Source organism: Macaca thibetana, chromosome 15 (genome assembly GCF_024542745.1).
Source record: "Macaca thibetana thibetana isolate TM-01 chromosome 15, ASM2454274v1, whole genome shotgun sequence".
NCBI lineage: Eukaryota > Metazoa > Chordata > Mammalia > Primates > Cercopithecidae > Macaca > Macaca thibetana.
In genome coordinates, this window is record NC_065592.1 from 87,704,948 (window position 1) to 87,727,620 (window position 22,673).

Genomic DNA, 22,673 nt, shown 5'->3' on the forward strand with positions numbered 1-22,673 from the left:
TGTGCAGAAGCTCTTTAATTAGATCCCATTTGTCAATTTTGGCTTTTGTTGCCATTGCTTTTGGTGTTTTAGACATGAAGTCCTTGCCCATGCCTATGTCCTGAATGGTATTGCCTAGGTTTTCTTCTAGGGTTTTTATGGTTTTAGGTCTAACATTTAAGTCTCTAATCCATCTTGAATTAATTTTCATGTAAGGAGTAAGGAAAGGATCCAGTTTCAGCTTTCTACTTAGGGCTAGCCAATTTTCCCAGCCCCGTTTATTAAATAGGGAATCCTTTCCCCATTTCTTTTTGTCAGGTCTGTCGAAGATCAGATGGCTGTAGATATGTGGTATTATTTCTGAGGGCTCTGTTCTGTTCCAGTGGTCTGTATCTGTTTTGGTACTAGTACCATGCTGTTTTGGTTACTGTAGCCTTGTAGTGTAGTTTGAAGTCAGATAGCATGATGCCTCCAGCTTTGTTCTTTTTGTTTATGATTGTCTTGGCAATGCGGGGTCTTTTTTGGTTCCATATGAAGTTTAGAGCAGTTTTTACCAATTCTGTGAAGAAAGTCATTGGTAGCTTAATGGGGATGGCATTGAATGTATAAATTACCTTGGGCAGTATGGCCATTTTCACAACATTGATTCTTCCTATCCACGAGCATGGTATGTTCTTCCATTTGTTTGTGTCCCCTATTTCACTGAGCAGTGTTTTGTGGTTCTCCTTGAACCAGGTCCTCCTTTACATCCCTTGTAAGTTGGATTCCTAGGTATTTTATTCTCTTTGAAGCAATTGTGAATGGGAGTTCATTCATGATTTGGCTCTCTGTCTGTTACTGGTGTATAAGAATGCTTGTGAATTTTGCACATTGATTTTGTATCCTGAGACTTTGCTGAAGTTGCTTATCAGCTTAAGGAGATTTTGGGCTGAGACAATGGAGTTTTCTAAATATACAATCATGTCATCTGCAAACAGGGACAATTTGACTTCTTCTTTTCCGAACTGAATACCCTTTATTTCTTTCTGTTGCCTGATTGCCCTAGCCAGAACTTCCAACACTATCAAATTTACAAGAAAGAAACAACCCTATCAAAAAGTGGACAAAGGATATGAACAGACACTTCTCAAACGAACATATTCATACAGCTGACAGACACATGAAAAAATGCTCATCACTGGCCATCAGAGAAATGCAAATGAAAACCACAATGAGATACCATCTCACACCAGTTAGATTGGGAATCATTAAAAAGTCAGGAAACAACAGGTGCTGGAGAGGATGTGGAGAAATAGGAACACTTGTACACTGTTGGTGGGACTGTAAACTAGTTCAACCATTGTGGAAGACAAGTGTGGTGATTCCTCAAGGATCGAGAACTAGAAATGCCATTTGACCCAGCCATCCCATTACTGGGGATATACCCAAAGGATTGTAAGTCATGCTGCTATAAAGACACATGCACATGTATGTTTATTGTGGCACTATTCACAATAGCAAAGACTTGGAATCAATCCAAATGTCCATCAGTGACAGACTGGATTAAGAAAATGTGGTGCACATACACTGTGGAATACTATGCAGCCATAAAAAAGGATGAGTTCATGTCCTTTTCAGGGACATGGATGCAGCTGGAAACCATCATTCTCAGCAAACTATCGCAAGAACAGAAAACCAAACACTGCATGTTCTCACTCATAGGTGGGAATCGAACAATGAGATCCCTTGGACACAGGAAAAAGAACATCACACACTGGGTCCTACTGTGGGGAGGAGGGAGGGAGGAGGGATAGCATTAGGAGATATACCTAATGTAAATGAGTTAATGGGTGCAGCACACCAACGTGGCACATGTATACATATGTAACAAATCTGCATGTTGTGCACATGTACCCTAGAACTTAAAGTATAATAATAAAAAAGTCATTACTTCTTATAACTGATTCCCTCTCCTCTGTCCTTCTAACTTTTATTTTGAAAAATTTAGAATACAGCAAACACTCATATAACCTATATTCACCAATAGATAACATTTTATCATATTTGTTCCATTTCTCTTTATATCATTATATATGTATTTGTGTTTACCATTTTTTCTGAATCATTTCAAAAAAGTTGCAGATATGATGGGACATGCTTAAATATACTGACATGTATCAAGACCAGTCTCCTGTATAACCACATAACTACATACTTTTTTATCTGTCAAGACATTTACATTGATATAGAAATGTTATTTATAGTAAAATCTTCCAAATTGCCCCAACTGCATCCACATTGCTGCAAAGGACATGATTTCATTTTTTTTTTTAATGGCTGTGAAATATTTTACAGTGTTATAGGTACCATATTTCTTTTTCTTTTTTTTTTTAAAGATGGAGTCTTGCTCTGTTGCCCAAGCTGGAGTGCAGTGGCACGATCTCGGCTCACTGGTACCACATTTTCTTCATCCAATCTACTACCATTGATCTGTGCCTAGGTTGATTCTGTTTTTTTTCCTATTGTGAATAGCATAGTGTTGAACATATGAGTGCATGTGTCCTCTTGGTAGAATGATAATAGAATTGCTGTGTGGAATGATAGCTCTATTTCAGGATTTTTTTTTTTTTTTGAGATGGAGTTTCACTCTGTTGCCCAGGCTGGAGTGCAACAGCACGATCTCAGCTCACCACAAACTCCGCCTCTTGGGTGCAGGCGATTCTCCTGCCTCAGCCTCCTGAGTAGCTGAGATTACAGGCATGTGCCACCACGCCCGGCTAATTCTGTATTTTTAGTAGAAATGGGATTTCTCCTTGTTGGTCAGGCTGGTCTTTAACTCCTGACCTCAGGTGATCCACCCACCTTGGCCTCCCAAAGTGCTGGGATTACAGGCATGACTCACCATGCCCGGACTGTTTTAAGTTCTTTGGGAAATCTCCAGACTGCTTTCCACAGTAACTGAACTAATTTACATTCCTATCAACAGTGTGTAAGTGTTCCCTTTTCTCTGAAGCCTCACTAGCATCTGTTGTGTTTTGACTTTTTGATAATAGCTATTCTGACTGCTGTGAGATCGTATTGCATTGTGGTTTTGATTTGCATTTTCTGGGTGATTAGTGATGCTGAGCCCATTTTTGTTGGCCCACTTGTATGTCATCTTTTGATAAGTGGTTGTTCATGTACTTTGCCCATTTTTAAAAGAGGTTATTTTTTAAGTTTCCTATATATTCTAGATATTAGGTCTTTGACAGATGCATAGTTTGTGAATATTTTCTCCCATTCTGTAGGCTGTCTGTTTACTCTGTTAATTTCTTTTGTTGAGCAGATGCTCTTTAGTTTAACTAGATCCCACTTACCTTTTTCTGCTTTGTTGCAAGTGCTTTTGGGGACTTAGCCAAAAATTCTTTTCCAAGGCTGATGTCAAAGAGTATTTCCTAGGTTGTCTTCTAGGATTTTTGTAGTTTGAGGTCTTAGTTTTAAATCTTTGATCCATTTTGAGGTTTTTTTTTTTTTTTGTATATGGTGAAAATTAGAGGTCCAGCTTCAATCTCTTACATATGGCTAGTCAGTTATCTCAGCACCATTTATTAAATAGGAAGCACTTTCCCCATGGCTTGTTTCTGCCAGCATTGCTTAAGATCAGATGGTTTTAGGTGTTCAGCTTTATTTCTGAGTTTCCTGTTCTGTCCTATTAATCTCTATGTCTGTTTTTGTACCAGTATCATGCTGTTTTGGTTACTGTAGCTTTACAGTACAGTTTGAAGTTAAGTAGTATGATACCTCTGGTTTTTTCCTTAGGATTCCTTGACTGTTTGAGCTCTTTTTTGGTTCCATATGAATTTTAGAATAGTTCTTTTTTCCCCCATTTGTTTGAAGGATGATGTTGGCAGTTTCATATGAATAGCACTAAATCTGTAGATTGCTTGGGAAGTATGGCCATTTTTATGACATTGAGTCTTCCAATCCATGATCATGGTATGTTTTTCTATTTGTGTCATCTCTAATTTCTTTCAGCAGTGTTTTATAGTTTCTGTAGGAATCTTGCACCATGCTAGTTAGCTGTATCATTGGATATTTCACTTTCTTTGTGGCTACTGAAAGTGGGATTGTGTTCTTGATTTCACTCTCAACTTGGATGTTGTTGATGTATGGAAATGCTATTGATTTTTGTATCCTGAAACTTGACTATAGTTACTTATCAATTCTAGGAGCCTTTGGCAGAGTCTTTGGGATTTTCTAAGTTGTAGGATCATATTGTAAGTGAAAATAGATAATTTGACTTCCTCTCTTCCTATGTAGATGCCTTATCTTTCCTTCTCTTGCTTGATTCTTCTGGCTAGGACTTCCAATACTATGTTGAATAGGAGTGGTGAGAGTGAGCATCTTTGTTTTGTTCCAGTTCTCAAGGGAAATAGTTCAAGCTTTTACCCATTCAGTATAATGTTAGCTGTGGATTTTCATAGATGGCATTTATTACCTTGAGGTATGTTTCTTCAATGCTTAGTCTGCTGCAAGTTTTTATCATGAAGGGATGTTGGATTTTATCAAAAGCTTTTTCTTTGTGTATTAGATGATCATATGGTTTTTGCTTTCAATTCTGTTTGTGGTGAATCACATTTATTGCTCTGCACATGTTGAACCAGCCTTGCATTCCTGGAAAAAAGCCTACTAGATCATGATGAATTAACTCTTTGATGTGCTTCTAGATTGTTTGCTAATATTTTGTAGAGAATTTTTGCATTTGTTTTCATCAGGAATATTAGCCTGAAGTTTTCTTTTTGGGTTGTGTCTCTGCCAGATTTTGGCATCAGACTGATGCTGGCTTTATAAAATGGCTTACGGAGGAACCCCACCTCCTTGATTTTTTTTTTTGGGCGGGGGACTAGTTTCAGTAGGATTGGTATCGTTTATTAGTTTTTTTGAGATGGAGTCTCACTCGGTCACCCAGGTTGATGTGCAATGGTGTAATCTCAGCTCCCTATAGCCTTCACGTCCTAGGTACAATCAATTCTCCTGACTCAGTCTCCTGAGTAGCTGGGAATACAGGCACCTGGTACCACATCTGGATGGGGTTTTACCATGTTGGCTAGGTTGGTCTTGAACATCTGACCTCAAGCAATCCACCCGCCTTGGCCTCACAAAGTGCTAGGATTACAGTCACGAGCCACTGTGCTTGGCTGGTATCAGTTATTTGAATGCCTGGTAGAATTCAGCTGTGAATTCATCTGGTCCAGGGGTTTTTTTGGTTGGTAGGTTCTTTATTACTGATTCAATTTTAAAAGTTGATGTCTATTCAGGGTTTCAATCTCTTCCTGATTGAATCATGGGAAATTGTGTGCATGCAGAAATTCATCCATTTCCTCTAGATTTCCTTTTTATTTTCTTCAACTTTTAAGTTCTGGGGTACAGGTGCAGGATGAGCAAGCATGTTACATAGGTAAATGTGTGCCATGTTGGTTTGCTGCACAGATCAACTCATCACCTAGGTATTAAGCCTAGCATCCATTAGCTATTCTTCCTGATGCTCTCCCTCCCCACTGCCCTTGACAGGTCCTAGTGATTTTCCCCCCCCATGTGTCCATGTGTTCTCATTGTTCAGCTCCTACTTAAAAGTGAGAACATGTAGTGCTTGGTGTTCTATTCCTCCTTGTTTGCTGTGGATAATAGCTTCCAGCTCCATCCATGTACCTGCAAAGGACATGATCTCATTCCTATTCATGGCTACAAGTATTCCATGGCATATATGTGCCGTATTTTCTTTATCCAGCCTATCATTGATGGGCATTTGGGTGATTTAATGTCTTTGCTATTGTGGATAGTGCTGCAGTGAACATATGCGTGCATGTATCTTGGTAATATCACAATTTACATTCATTTGGCATATACCCATTATGGGATTGCTAGGTCAAATGCTATTTTTGCTTCTAGATCTTTGAGGCATTTCCACACTGTCTTCTACAATGGTTGAACTAATTTACGGTCCCATGAACATTGTAAGAGTGTTCCTTTTCCTCCACAATCTTGCCAGCATCTGTTTCTTGACTTTTAAAAATTGCCATTCTGACCAGTGTGAGATGGTATCTCATTATGGTTTTGATTTTCATTTCTCTAATCGGTGATACAGAGCTTTTTTTCATATGCTTGTTGGCTGCAAAAATGTCATCTTTTAAGAAGTGTTGGTTCATGTCCTTTGCTTACTTTTTAATGGTTTTTTTTCTTGTAAATTTAAGTGTCTTGTTGACTCTGGATATTAGACCTTTGTAAGATGGATAGATTGCAAAAATTTTCTCCCATTCTGTAGATTGTCTGATCACTCTGATTAGCATTTCTTTTGATGTGCAGAAGCTCTTTAGTTCAATTAGATCCCGTTTGTCAATTTTTGCTTTTGTTGTAATTGCTTTTGGCATTTTAATCATGAAACATCTCATTTGCCCATGCCTATGCTCTGAATGGTATTGCCTAGATTTTCTTCTACGGTTTTTATAGTTTTGGGTTTTACATTTAAATCTTAATCCATCTTGAGTTAATTTTTGTATATGGTATAAGGAGAAGGGTTCCAGCTTCAATGTTCTGTATATGGCTAGCCACTTCTCCCAGCACCATTTATTAAATAGGGAATCCTTTCTCCATTGCATGTTTTTTGTCAGGTTTGTTGAAGATCAGATGGTTGTACGTGTGCAGTCTCATTTCTGAGTTCTCTATTCTGTTACATTGGTCTTTGGGTCTGCTTTTGTACCAATACCATGCTATTCTGGTTACTATAGCCTGGTAGTATAGTTTGAAGTTAGGTAGAATGATGCCTCCAGCTTTTGTTCTTTTTGCTGAGGATTCTCTTGACTATTCAGGCTCTTTTTTGGTTCCATATGAATTTTAAGATCTTTCCAATTGTGTGAAGAGTGTCAATGGAAGTTTAATGGGAATAGCATTGAATCTATAAATTTGGGCAGTATGGCCATTTTCATGATATTGATTCTTCCTCTCCATGAGCATAGAATTTTTTTTCCATTTGTTTGTGTCATCTCTGATTTTTTTTGAGTAGTGGGTTGTAGGTCTCCTTGAAGAGGCTCTTCACTTCCCTTTTTAGCTGTATTCTGGGTATTTTGTTTCCTTTGTAACAATTGTGAATGGGAGTTCATTCATGATGTGGTGCTAGGCTTAACTGTTATTGTATAGAAATGCTAGCAATTTTTCCACATTGATTTTGTATCCTGAGACTTTGCTGAAGTTGCTTATCAGCTTAAGAAGTTTTTGGGCTGAGACGATGGGATTTTCTAGAGATAGAATTATGTCATCTGCAAACAAAGATAATATGACTTCCTCTCTTCCTATTTGAATATGCTTTATTTCTTTCTCTTGCCTGATTGCCCTGGCCAGAACTTCCAATACTATGTTAAATGGAGTGGTAAGAAGGTATACTTGTCTTTTGATGGTTTTCAGGGGAAATGCTTCCAGCTTTTGCCCATTCAGTATACTGGCTATGGGTTTGACATATGTGGCTTTTATTATTTCAAGGTATGTTCCTTCAATACTTAGTTAATTGAGAGTTTTTAACATGAGAGATGTTCAATTTTATCAAAGGCCTTTTCTGCATCTATTGAGAAAATCCATGTGGTTTGTCTTTTGTTCTGTTTATGTGATGAATTACATTTATTGATTTGCATATGTTGAACAAACATTGCATCCTGCGGATGAAACCACCTTGATTTTTGGTTGATAAGCTGTTTTATGTGCTACTGAATTCAGTTTGCAGTATTTCATTAAGGATTTTTGCATTACTGTTCATTAGGGATATTAATCTGGAGTTTTTGCTTTCTGTTGTATCTCTGCCAGGTTTTGGTATCAGGATGATGCTGGCTGCATAGAATAAATTAGGGAGGAGTCCCTCCTTTTCCATTGTTTGGAATAGTTTCAGTAGAAATAGTACCAGCTCTTTGTACCTCTAGTAAAATTCAACTGTAAATCTGTGTGGTCTTGGGCTTTTCTTGGTTGGTAGGCTATTTATTACTGCCTCAATTTCAGAACTTGTTACTGATCCATTCAGGGATTTAATTTCTTCCCAGTTCAGTCCTGGTGGGGTGTATGTGTCCAGACTATATCCATTTCTTCTAGATTTTCTAGTTTATTTGCATAGAGTTATTTATAGTGTTCTCTGATGGTGGTTTATATTTCTGTGGGGTCAGTGGTAATATCCCCCTTATCATTTCTGATTGTGTCCTATTTTATTCTTCTCGCCTTTCTTCATTAGCCTATCTAGTGGTCTGTTTTAGTAATTTTTTCAAAGAAGCAGTTCCCAGATTCATTAATTTTAATTTTATCGATTTTTAAAGGTTTTTTGTGTCTCCTTCAGTTCCACTCTGATCTTGGTTATTTCTTGTCTTACGCTAGCTTTAGGGTTGGTTTGCTCTTGGTTCTCTAGTTCTTTTAGTTGTGATGTTAGGTTGTTGATTGAGAGATTTCTAGCTTTTTGATGTAGGCATTCAGTGCTATAAATTTCCCTCTTAACGCTGCTTTAGCTATGTCCCAGGGATTCTGGTATGTTGTCTTTTTGTTCTCATTAGCTTCAAAGAACTTGATTCTGCCTTAATTTTATTATTTACCTAGGGGTCATTCAGGAGCAGGTTGTTAAATTTTCATAGAGTTGTGTGGTTTTGAGTGAGCTTTTTATTCTTGAGCTCTAATTTGACTGTGCTGTGGTCTGAGAGACTGTTTCAGGTTCTTTTTGCATTTGCTGAGGAATGTTTTACTTCCGATTATGTGCCTTATAAGGATGAGAAGAATGTATGTTCTGTTTTTGGGTGAAGAGTTCTATAGATAGCCATCAGGTCCACTTGCTCCAGAGATAAGTTCTGATCCTGAATATCTGTTAATTTTTTGTCTTGATGATCTGTCTAATATTGTTAGTGGGGTGTTAAAGTCTCCCACTATTCTGTGGAAGTCTAAGTCTCTTTATGGGTCTCTAAAAATATGCTTTATGATTTTGGGTGCCTCCTGTGTTGGGCGTATATATATTTAGGATAGTTAGCTCTTGTTGAATTGAACTGTTTACCATTATGTAATGCCCTTTTAATCTTTTTTTGATCTTTGTTGGTTTAAAGTGTTTTGTCAGAAACTAGGATTGCAACCCTTCATTTTGTTTTCTATTTGCTTGTTAAATATTCCTCTGTCCTTTTATTTTGAGCCTATGTTTGTCTTTGCACATGAGATGGGTCTGTTGAAGACAGCATACTGATCTTGGTTCTTTATCCAGCTTGCCCTTCTGTGTCTTTTAATTGGACATTTAGCTCATTACATTAAAGTTAATATTGTTATGTGTGAATTTGATCCTGTCATCATGATGATAGTTGGTTATTTTGCAGACTTGTTTATGTGGTTGCTTCAAAGTATCACTGGTCTGTCAGTGTGTTTTTTTTTTTTTAGTGTCTGGTAATGGTTTTTCCTTTCCATGCTTAGTGATTCCTTCAGGAGCTCTTGCAAGGGAGGCCAGATGGTGATAAATTCCCTTAGCACTTGCTTGTCTTCAAACAATCTTATTTTTCCTTTGCTTATGAAGCTTAGTTTGGCCTGATATGAAATTCTGAGTTAAAAATTTTCTTTAAGAATGTGAATTTCGGCCTCCAATTTCTTTTGGCTTGTAAGGTTTCTACTGAGAGATCCACTGTTGGTCTGATGGGTTTCCCTTTGTAGGTGACCTGGCATTTCACTCTGACTGTCCTGAACATTTTTTTCTTTCATTTAGACCTTGGAGAATCTGACTATGTGTCTTGGGGTTGATCTTCTCATTGAGTGTCTTACTGGGGCTCTCTGGATTTCCTGAATCTGAATGTTGGCCTGTGTTGGTAGGTTGGGGGAAGTTCTCGTGCATGATATTCTGAAGTATGTTTTTCAACTTGATTCCATTTTCCCTATCTCTTTCAGTTACCCCAATCAGTTGTAGGTTCAGTCTATTTACATAATCCTATATTTCTCTGGAGTTTTGTTCATTCCTTTTAGTTCTTTTTTTCTCTACTCTCGTCTGCCTGTCTTATTTGAGAAAGATAGTCTTCAAGCCCTGAGATGGTTTCCTCCACTTGGTCTATTCTTCTACTGACACTCGTGATTGCATTGTGAAGTTCTTGTGTTTTTCAGCGCCATCAGATCAGTTATGTTCCTCTCTGAACTGGCTCTTTTTATTACCAGCTCCTGTATTTTATCATGGTTTTTTTTTTTTTTTTTTTTTTTTTTGAGACGGAGTCTCGCTCTGTCACCCAGGTTGTAGTGCAGTGGCTGGATCTCAGCTCACTGCAAGCTCTGCCTCCCGGATTAACACCATTCTCCTGCCTCAGCCTCCCGAGCAGCTGGGACTACAGGTGCCCGCCACCTCTCCCGGCTAGTTTTTTGTATTTTTTAGTAGAGATGGAGTTTCACCATGTTAGCCAGGATAGTCTCCATCTCCTGACCTTGTGATCTGCTCATCTCAGCCTCCCAAAATGCTGGGGTTACAGGCTTGAGCCACTGCACCTGGTCTGTTTTATCACGATTCTTAGCTTTGCATTGGGCTAGAACATGCTCCTTTAGCTCAGTGAAGTTTATTACCCACCTTCTGAAGTCTACTTCTGTCAGTTCAGCCATCTGAGCCTCAGCCCAGTTCTGTGTCCTTGCTGGAGAGGTGTTGTAGACATTTGGAGAAGAGGCACTGTGACTTTTTGAGTTTTCAGCATTTTTGCATTCATTCTTCCTCATCTTTGTGGGCTTATCTACCATTGACCTTTGAGGTTGCTGACCTTTGAATGTGGTTTTTGTGGGGTCTCTTTTGTTGATGATGCTATTGTTGTTTTACTTTTAATAGTTAGGCCAGTCTTCTGTAGAGCTGCTGTGGTTTGCTGGGGGTCTGCTCCACACCCTATACACCTTGGTCCCTCCTGTACCTGGAGATATTATCAGTGAAGGCTGAGAAACAGCAAAGATGGCAGCATGCTCCTTCCTCTGGAAGCTCTGTCCTAGGGAGGCACTGACCTGATGCCAGCCCAAATGCTCCTGTAGAAGGTATCTGGAGACCCCTGTTGGGAGGTCTCACCCAGTCAGGAGGAATGGGATCAGGATCAGGTTCCCTCTTAAAGAACTAGTGTGGTTGCGCCTTGGCAAAGCAGGTACACTGTGCTGGAGGAAACCCTCGCCCCAGCCCCCCATCCACATTGCCTGGCCTCTCCAGAACCAGCAGGCTGAAAAGGCTAACTTGGCTGAACCACAGAAAGGGTGGCTTTCCCTCCCTTCAGGGGCTCCATCCCAGGGAAAGATCAGAGTTCTCTCCATATAACCCTGGCTGGAATTGCTGAAATTCCTGCAGGAAGGCCCTGCCCAGTGAGGAGGAATGGATCGGTGTCCCACCTAAAGAAGCAGTCTGGCTAGAAACTGTCATAGCAGGTATGCTGTGTTGAGAGGAACTCCTCCTGGTCTGGACCACCCAGACTCCCTGGAGCCAGCAGACTAGAATGGCCAACTCAAACCACAAAGATGGCAGCCACCACTCCCCCTGGGAACTTGGTCTATCTCGGGCAGTCTCCCGCCTGCTGCCGCTGGCCAGCTGGAATTCCAAGCCAGTGGGTCTTAACCTGTGAGGTGCTGTAGGAGTTGGGCCTACAGAATGATGCTACTTAGCTCACTGGATTCAAGGAATGTGGCTGAGCTCCGATTTATCTGAGCATTCTCCTTCCTAGGGGAATGCTTGGACGGATCTCCCACCTTGCAGGAATTCCCAGGGCTTGGGTATGCAAAACTCCTGGGTATCTTTGTGTGCCTCAGTGTCCACTTTGCTGAGACTCTGTACAACTCTGTGCTTCAGACCCAAGGCCCTGGTGGCATGGGCTCACAAGGGGATCTCCTGATTCATGGGTTGCAAAGATCTATGGAAAAACTGGTTTCTGGGTCACACAATTGCTCACCGCCTCCCTTGACTGGGGTTGGGGCTCCCTTGGCTCTGTGCTGCTGCTGGGTTGGCCATTTGCCCCACCCTGCTTTTCTTTGCTGTCTCTGGGTCGAGCCATTCACCTAGTCATTCCCAATGTGAAAACCTGGATACCTCAGCTGAAGGTGCAGAATTCACTTGCCATTTTCATTCCTCTCCATGAAAGCCACGGACTGCAGCTGCTTCTAACTGGTCATCTTGGCCCACCCCTTTCCTCTAGACTTGTGTACAAAGAATTGTTGATAGTAGCCTGAAGATCTTTTGTATTTCTGTATGAATAATTGCAGTATCACCTTGGTCATTTTGTGGATCTTCTTTCTTTTTTGTTAATCTATCTAGAGATCTGTCAATTTTTACTGATTCTTTTGAATAACCAACTCTTGTTTCATCTTTATACAGATTTTTTTCATCTCAATTTTGTTCAGATCTTCTATAATTGTAGTTATTTCTTATGCTAGCTTTGGGATTGGTTTGCTTTCTTTTTTTCTACTTTAGGTGTAAATTCAGGTTAACTTGAGGTCTAACTTTCTGATGAAGGTACTTAGTGCTATAAACTTTCCTTTTTTTCTTAAACTTTTATGTTCTGGGGTACACATACAGGACGTGCAGGTGTGTTAAATAGGCAAACGTGTGCCATGGTGGTTTGCTGCAGAGATCAACGCATCACCTAGGTATTAAGCCCAGCATCGATGAGCTATTCTTCCTGATGCTCTACCTCCCTCCACCCCCACTGGAAGGCCCTAGTGTTAGTAGTTCCCCACACCATGTGTTCATGTGTTGTCATCATTCAGCTCCCACTTATAAGCAAGAACATGTGGTTAAACTTTCCTCTTAACACTGCTTTAGCTGTATCTCAGATTTTGGTAAGTGGTATCCCTATTTTCAATAATTTCAAAGAATATTTAGACTTCTGATTTATTTTTGTTATTCACCCAAGAGTTATTCAGGAATAAATTTTAATTAATTTCCATGTATTTGTGTAGTTTTAAGAGATCTTCCTGGTATTGATTTCTTTTTATTGCACTGTTGTCCAAGAGTGTGCTTGCTATTTTTTTTTTTTTTTTGAGACTTGCTTTGATGTAGCATGTGATCTTGGAATATGTTCCATGTGCAGCTGAGAAAAATGTATATTCTGTGGTTGCCCCTCCCTCCAGAGGCTCCATTCCAGGGAGAGATCAGAGTTCTGTCCATATAACTCTGGCTGAAATTGCTGAAATTCCTGCAGGGAGGTCCTGTCCAGTAAGGAGGGATGGATCAGGGTCCCATTTAAAGAAGCAGTCTGGCTACAATCTATCATAGCAGCTATGCTGTGTTGTGAGGAACTCCTCCTGGTAGATGTGCTCTGGTAGATGTCTTTTTAGGTCCAGCTGATTAAGTGTTGAGTCCAGAGTTGGTTAGTTTTCTGCCTCAGTGATCTGTCTAATGCTGTCAGTGGGGTGGTGGTAAAGTTTCCCACTATTATTGTGTGGCCGTCTAAGTCTTTTTGTAGGTAAAGAAGAACTTGTTTTATGAATCTGGATGCTCTAATGTTGGGTACATATATATCTATAATAGTTTAGTCTTCTTGTTGAATTGTATCATTTATCATTATGTAATGCCCTTCTTGGTCCTTAATTTTTAAAAGTTTAAAGTCTCACTTGTCTGATATGAGTAGTGATCCTGATCTTTTTTGTTTTCTGTTTTCATAGTGGGTCTTTCTCTAATCCTTTACTTTGATAATGTGGGTGTCATTTTGTGGGAGATGGGTCTTGTGAAGATCCCAGACAGTTGGGTCTTGTCTTTTCATCCAGCTTCCCACTCTTTTAATTTGTGTTTAACCCATTTATATTCAGGGTTAGTACTGATATGTGAAATTTTGATCCCATCTTCCTTTTGTTAGCTGGTTATTATGTAGACATGGGTGTGTAGTTGCTTTATATTGTCTTTGGGCTATGTGCTTAAGTATTTGTGATATCACAGTGTTCTTTTGATTCCATGTTTAGTACTCCCTTAAGGACCTCTTGTAGGGCTGGTCTAGTTGAAATGAATTTGCTTAGCATTTGCTTGTCTGAGAAGGATTTTATTTTTCCTTATGAAGTTTAGTTTGGTGGAATATGAAATTCTTGGTTGGAATTTATTTTCTTTAAGGATGGTGAAAATAGGGCCCCAGTTGCTTCTGTCTCATAAGGTTTCTGCTGATAGGTCCACTGCTAGCCTGGTGGGGGTCCCTCTGTTTGTGACCTGACCTTTTTCTCTAGCTGCCTTTTAAGATGTTTTCTTTTGTGTTCATCTTGGTGAACCTGATAACTAAGTGTCTTGGGGATGGCCATCTTGTATTGTATCTAGGCAGGATTCTCCGTATTTCCTGAATTTGCATGTTAACATCTCTAGCAAGATTAGGGAAATTTTTGTGGACTAGATCCTCAAATACATTTTCCAAGTTGCTTGTTCTGTCTCTGTAAGGGATGCCAATGAGACAGATTTGGTCTCTTTATATAATCCCATATTTCTCAGAGGTTTTGTTCATTTAAAAAAATTCTTTTAATTTTTGTCTGACTCAGTTGATTCAAAGAGCTGATCTTTGAGCTCTGTTATGCTTTCCTCAGCTTGCTCTATTACGTCGTTAGTACTTCTGATTTGTATTATGAAATTCTTATATACTGTTTTTCAACTCAAGGAGTTCAGTTTGGGGCTTTAAAAATGTGTTTTGTCTCTTAGCTCTTGAATTGTTTTACTGGATTGCTTGGCTTCCTTGGATTGGGTTTTCACTTTCTCCTGGATCTTGATGAGTTTCTTTGACATCCAGATCTGAATTCCATGTCTGTTATTTAAGTCGTTTCAGATTGCTTAGGAATGATTGCTGTAGAGCTAGTGGACTCATTTGGAGGTAAAGAGACACACTCTGCCTTTTGAATTGCCGGAATTCTTGCGCTGGTTCTTTCTCATCTGAGAGTGTTGGTGTGCCTTTAACCAGGGTGTAAATTGAGTATAGTCAGTTGGCTTTATTTCTGGAAGTTTTTAGAGGGCTAAGACTCTGTACAGGGTCTTTTGTTAAATTCTTGCCCTTGGTTTCATAGAAAGAATTAGCGAAGCGTTTTGTTTTTGTGTTATAGTTTGGGCTGTGATCTAGTAAGATGGTGCTTGAGAGCAATGGGTGGTAGAAAGGCTCTTACTCAGCCATACTGCTCCTTTTGGGTATCCTCATGTTTGCAGCTGTACCCTGCAGTGCAAGTGGGAGACAGGTTTTGACCTCCTTACCAGGTCTGTTCCTGGGTCTTGGGAGAGCCACCTCTGATCACTGACACTGTGTTCACAATTTTTTATTTTTTTTGAGATGGAGTTTTGCTCTTGTTGCCCAAGCTGTAGTGCAATGGCATAATCTCAGCTCACTGCAACCTGTTTGCCTCTGGGTTCAAGCAATTCTCCTGCCTCAGCCTCCCAAGTAGCTGGGATTAAAGACATGGGCCACCATGCCCAGCTAATTTTGTGTATTTAGTAGAGATGGGGTTTCTCCATGTTGATCAGGCTGGTCTCGACCTCATGACTTCACGACCTCAGGTGATGCACCCGCCTTGGCCTCCCAAAGTGCTGGGATTACAGGCATGAGCCACCGTGCCTGGCCACAATTTAAAAAAAATTGTTGTTAAATGTTTCTTGCCGTGGGGCTCCCTTGGGCAGAGATCCAGCAGGGAAGTAGGCCCTACCCTTACTGGGCCAGCCCTGTGGAAGGAGACACACTTGGGTCTCACAGCAGCCAACAAATCTGTGTAACTCATCCCTCTGTTTTCTGAGTGTAGACTCCTCCCCTGCTTGAGTTAGGCACAGATCCTCTTTATATCAATTTTTTAAAAATGTAATAGTGGTAATAAATGCATAAAATTTACCATTTTATCTATATCTAAGTATACAGTTTAGGAGTGTTAAGTACATTCATGTTGTTGTGTGACCAATCTCCAGAACTTTTGCAAAACTGGGACTCTATACTTATTAGACAGTAACGCCTTATTCTCTCCTCCACCCATTCCCTGGAAAGCACTGTTACCTTCTGTTTCAATGAAGTTGACTACTCTAGATACCTCATATGAGGATCATGTAATATTTATCTTTTTGTGACTGGATTATTTCACTTAGCATAATGACCTCAAGATTCATCCATGTTATAGCATGTGTCAGATTTTCTTTCTCCTGTAAGAATGAATAATTTTCCTTTGTATGTATGTGCATGTATGTGTATTTACGTATATAGGTGTATATATAAATAATATACGTATATGTATGTATATGTACATATAGACACATGTATGTACATATATGCATACATATATACACACATATATTTATATATATACATATATACACACACACATACATAGAGAGCACATTTTGTATACCAATTCATCATTGGGCGCTTGGGTTACTTCCACATCATGGCCATTGTGAATAATGTTGCTATGAATAGGTTGTGTAAATATTTCTTGGAGATCCCGTTTTGAACTTTTGGGTTTTGGGGGGTATATATCCAACAGTGAAATTGGTGACCCATATGAAATTCTATTTTTATTTTTAAAAGTAACTTCCATACCATACTGTTTTTGTTAGATGTTGCATAATTTTACATTCCCACCAACAGTTCACAAGGGCTCCAGTTTCTTCACACTGTTAACACTTGTTATTTTGTTTTTTTTTTATAGTAGCTATCCTAATTGGCATGAGGTGATATCTCATTGCAGTTTTGATTTGTACTTTCCTATGTTAAGTATCATTTTGTATGCTTGTTGACCACTTGTGTATCGTATCTGCAGAAATGTCTATTCATGTTTAGTTATTTTTGAACTAGAATTTTTTTTTGAGTTGTGGGTGTTTTTTGTATATTCTAGATATTAACCTTTTGCCAGATATGGTTTGCAAATATTTTCTCCTCTTTAGTAGGTGACTCTTGAATTCTGTTGATTGTGTCCTTTAACGCACAGACATTTTACATTTTGATGTAGTCTAATTAATTTCTGTTGCCTGCAATTTTAGTGTAATGGCTAGGAAATCACTGCCAAATCCAGTATCAGAAAGCTTTTCCCTATGTTTTCTTCAAAAAGTTTTATAGTTTTAGGTCTTGAATCCATTTTGACTTAATTTTTATACGTGGTTTAAAGTAAGGGTCCTATTTAATTTTTATGTAGATATTTCCCCATTCTGTGGTCTTGACACCCTCGTTGAAGATCATTTGATCATATATGTGAGGGTTTATTTCTAGACTCTTTTCTATCTCATTGGTCTATATGTATTGATCTATTCCATCTACCTGTCTTTTGCCATTACTACACTGTTTTAATTATGGTGGCTTTGTAGTAAGTTTTGAAATTAGAAAGTGTGAGACCTCCAACTTTTTCAATGTTGTGTTGGTTGTTAAGGCTCTGAGACTTCATGTGAGAAAAATCCATGCTGAAACTATTTCTACAAAAAATGCCGTTGGGATTTTTATAGGGATTGCAATAAACATTAAATCTGTTCATCGTTTTGTGAAGTGTTGACCTCTTAATAATGTTAAGTATTCTAATTCATAAGCATGTCATGTCTTTATCTTTAATTTTTTTTAACAATGCTTTGTGATTTTTAATGTACAAGTCTTTCATCTCTTTGGTTAAATTTATTCTTACATATCCTATTTTATGTTATTATAAATGGAATTGTTTTCTTGATTTCCTTTTTGGATTGTTCATTATTAATATAAAAACACAGTTGTGTGTATTTTGTATTCTGCAACTTTGGTAAATTCATTCTAATGGATTTTTTTTTGGTAGAATTGTTAGGACGTTCTACATATAAGATCATGTTGTCTGTGAACAGAGATAAGTTTACTTCTTCCATTGAGATTTAGATGCCTCTTATTTTTTTCCTGAATAGTTGCTCTAGCTAGAACTTTCAGTACAGTATTGAAGTGGCAAAACACGATCTTTTTTTCTTGTTCTCATTCTTAGAAAGCTTTCAGTCTTTCACTATCAAGTATGATATTATCTGTGGGCTTTTCTTATAAGAACTTTATTATGTTGAGATGGATTTTTTTTTGGTTTCTTGTATATTTAATGATTTTATTATGAAGCTCTGTTCATTCTTCTTTGTTCTTTGGATTGTATTATGTCTATTGACCTAATGTCAGGTTTACTGATTCTTTCTTCTGCCAGTCAAAGTTACTGTTGAATCCCTTTCGTAAATTGTTCATTTCAGTTATTGTATTTAATGCCAGAATTTCCATTTGATTTGCCTTAAATGTCTATTCTCTATTTAAAGAGACATTCTATCATAGCTTCCTTTCCTCATTCAAGTAAAATTCATTCTTGGAAGATATTTATAAAGACAATGTTGACATCTTTCTTAAATTTAATATGAGTTCTCTCATAGACTGTCTTTTTGCCCCCTTTTTTCCCTATGTATGGGCCACTCTTTCCTGTTTCTTTGCATATCTTTTTTGTGGTGGTGGTAAAAAGTGGATATTCTAGGTAATACATTGCATAATTCCATCAACCAATTCTGTGCCCCCTGTGGACCTTGTTTTTGTTGTTGCTTGTTTATTTAGGTACTTGGCTAGACTATTTGAGTTGTTTATCCTCCCAAGTGTGAAGCCTTTAGTTTTGCTCTGCAGAGGGAGCAGCCTTGGGTGTGTGCACAGTTATCCTGGCCCTGGGACTGTTTTTCTCATCCATTAGAACTTCATTTGTTATTACAGTCAGAGTTTTGGTCTCACTCCTTGCCAGGTGACCCCTCTCTTCTTCTAGACAACTCCCTGGGGGCACAAATTGTTCCACACTATGATCCAATTAAGCTTGAGCAGGGTAGCTTGTCTTTGAGGTTTATTCTGACCCCAGGAGGGATCTTACATTTCTCTCACTCTCTCTGGTGAACTAGCTGGTCTATGGTTTGTTGTTCTTAATTAAGAGAACCTATTGTTTTTGAGAGCATTCTGAAGCTTGAATTTCTCTACCCTCTGTTTCAAAAAAAAGTCAGCTAATTTGGGGGGGAGTTTTAGAGCTCTGTTCTTTTGAACTGCCTCTTCCCTTAGGTAAATTCTTTAAGTCACTCTTCTGGAAGCTGGATGGGGAAGTCTTTCTCTGCTTTGGAACCTGAATTGAGCTTACATGAGGGTGATTGGGGCCCTTGTTTTCTTTGACTGCTGTACATGGGGTCTCTTTGTCCTATGAGTGGGTTCTGGCTACAGGAAGGGCTCTCTCCCCACCTTTCAGATACCCTCCTCAGGAATTTAGTCTCCCCTACTTGGAGTTGGAGGGAGTGAGGAATGCTAGTGACTTAAGCTGTGGATAAGAAACTATCCCTTGACTGGAGGCTGAGGGGAGAGGGAGGGAGCCCTGCAGTCGTAGCCACATCCACCCAGAGTGGAGCTTCTGTCAAGCCAAGTTGAGATTAGGGGGAAAGGGAAGGAATGGATTGGGCCTCAAAAGCTACCATGTGTGTATATGTGTGTGTGTGTGTGTGTGTGTTAAACCAAGTTTTAGTAGGTCTTTCTTGAAAAATTTTTTTTTGTTTTATTGTATGCCCTTGGGACAATTTTCAGACTATTGTCTTTCAAATAGCTTTCATTGGTCATTTTTATTTCACTGGACAGTTAGTTTATAAGGCTTCTCATGTGACTATCCTAGAAGATCCTTATCAATTTTTGATCACTTCTTTTCTGGCACAATGATATTCTAGGCTCTCCTGTCTCACTGCCCCAATCTGGACTGGAGCCAACTTCTCAAGGTCTTCAGTTCCACTCAGTGGTGAATGGCATTTACAAATTAGATAGGTATGCCAGCTGTGTTACTTGCTTTTCTGTGTCATTGCTTTTAGTTCCTTTCAAGTTGACAAAGCTAGCAGGAAAATATATATGTGTATACATTCATTCTGATTCCTTTAATTTCAGTCCAGTGCTATAGGGTCCTTCCTCTTGTTCCTGTGTTTTTATATTCCACAGTGAGAAATCTGTGGGTAATATCAATATATTTATTTGCTCTGTATTACAATAAATATATTAAAAATCATCACCAATAGTTACCAATCATAAACCTTAAATAAAATGTAAGATTCCTTTGCAGTTGATACTGTTTTTATACTATCCCATGGAGGATGATATCAGCATACTGAGTTCAAGATATATTTGAATTTTTTTAAAATGTAGGTATTATTAATTTGATACACAAGGTCAATTTCAGAATTCTATCCTTTTTGAGTTATTTTAGGTTTTGAGGATGTAAAATCTTAATATGATTCAAAGTAAAAATTATACAGTCCCTGTTCCCACCCATCTTATATAGGTAATAGTTTTATTAGTTTCTGGTTGCTCCTATATTCTTTTTGCAAATTTAAAATTATATTAAATATAGGCCAGGCATGGTAGCTCATGCCTGTAATCCTAGCACTTTGGGAGCCTGAGGTGGGAGGATTGCTTGAGCTCTCAGGAGTTTGAAACCAGCCTGGGCGATATAGTGAGACTTCGTCTCTATGAAAAAAAATTTCTTTAATATATATATTCATAGTCTTATTTCTCTTTTTTTCTTGCACAAAAGTTTGCATAATATAAACGCTGTCTTGAAACTTTTATCTCTTAATATATGATGTGGAAATAGTAACATATTTTACAGAGCTTTACTTTTTTAAAGTGCTGAATTGTTTAAATTGTTTCATACATAAATATACCATAATTTAATCAACCAATTTTCTTTTTTTTTTTACAAAAACATATTTGTAACAGAGATAGTGTCTCACTGTGTTGCTCAGGCTGATTTTTGAACTCCTGGTCTCAAATTGTCCTATCTCATCCTCCCAAAGTGCTGGGATTACAGGCCTGAGCCACTGTGCTTGGGCATTCAAAGCATTTTCTAACGAATGGACATTTGGCTTATTTTTCATACTTGGTACAAATAACACTATTTTTACAACCTTATATCTAATTTTTTTCTTTTTTTGAGATATATTCAGGTTAAATTCCTGAATGTGGGATTTCTGAAGCAAAGCTTCAGTATATATCTAGTTTTGTTAGATATTGCCAAATTCCATATCATAGGGGAATTTATTAGTTCCCTAGGGCTATAAGAACAAATTATTACAAACTGGGTGGCTTAAAACAACAGAAATTTATTCCCTCACTGGAAGCTAGAAGTCTGAAATTAAGGTGTTGGCAGGACTATGAATAACGACTCTAAGGGAAGATCCTTTCTGAACTCTTTCTAGCTCCTGGTGTTTGCTGCTGATCTTGGAGTTCCTTGGCTTGGGATTGCATAACTCCAACCCCTGTCTCAGTCTTTACATGGTGTTCGTCCCTCTGTGTGTGTGTGTGTGTGTGTGTGTGTCTGTGTACAAACTGTTTCTGTATTCAGTAAGGATACTAGATATTGGATTAGGGCCCACCCTAATCCAGCATGACCTCATCCTAACTTCATTACATCTGTAAAGACCCTATTTCTAATTCAGGTCACATTCATAGATACTAGGGGTTAGGATTGAACGTATCTTTTTGTAGGACACAATTCAACCCACTATAATGTGCTACCCTTTTCACTGCCACTTGCTACAAAAGAGTGTCTGCTTCCTCATTGTCGTCACCAAAGACGGTGTTGCCAAATTGTTGAAATATTTGCTAACTATATAGGTCCTACATGATATCGCAGCATTTCTATTTCTCTTATTATGAAGGATGTTGACTATCTTTTATATTTTCATGCACCATTTTGTCTCTTCTTTTTACACTGTAATTGAAAGTGTTATGAACATTTCAAACATTCAGAAAAGTAGTTTTATATGTTAAATATAGAACTTATAAAAAGACAGCAACATACTAGCAATACCATCATTATACCTAATAAAATGACAAATTATTCCTTACTTTTATTGAATTCCCAGTCTGTGTTCAAGTTGTTTCAAAATTTTTTTTTAGTATATCTCTTGAATGTATTAACTGAAGGGATAGGACAAGATTGTGCCTACTGTCCTCTTTCACTTTAAAATTTGGAGATTTACTCTGTAATTCTGCATAATAAATGAAGAGAATCCTTGCAATTGTAAGCCTTGAACTACTGCTGGATAATGATCTCATTACTTACTGGTGAATGCCACAGAGCACTGTTTCCATGTTCTCTTCAGTCTGTAACAGTCTTATCTATTGTGTTACCATTAGATTGTTATCTATTACTTCCCTGGAAATAGTGACTTGGTTCTGTAATGGGACTTTGTTCTGAAAGCATTTTTCACATGTGACAGTAGACTATAATGTCACCTTAATCTTGCTGTGGGCTTAATAGGGAGTGAAAAATGTCATTGGTGATGGTATGATTATAGGGTCATCATTTTTTCTCATTTGCTGTATCCTATTCTTCCAGAATCCTGACTTTACCTTTTCACTGTTCCCCACACATTTGCATTACTGCCACAAGCTATGTGTTATCCCTCCTAGACAGAGTCAGACTTCCGGGGTTCAAATCTCACTTCCTCCATTCACCAACTATGGTATTGGGCACTATTTCCTTAGCTGTGAAACAGAAAATAAATTCAGCAGCTTCAGAGGGTTGTTGTAAAGTTTAAATTTAATCCACGTTAAACACTTAGAAACAATGTCCAGCATGAGAAGTGCCAAGCGAATGATGGCTGTTACAGACCTATTTCCCATTGTAAGTGCCTCCGTATTAATCCAATTCTGCTTACCATTGTTGGAATGACCCAAGAGCTCTACTTGGAGAACTATACTATCCATATGGTTACCACTAGCCATACGTGGCTCTTTAAATTTAATTAAAATGAAAGAAAACGTTTAGTT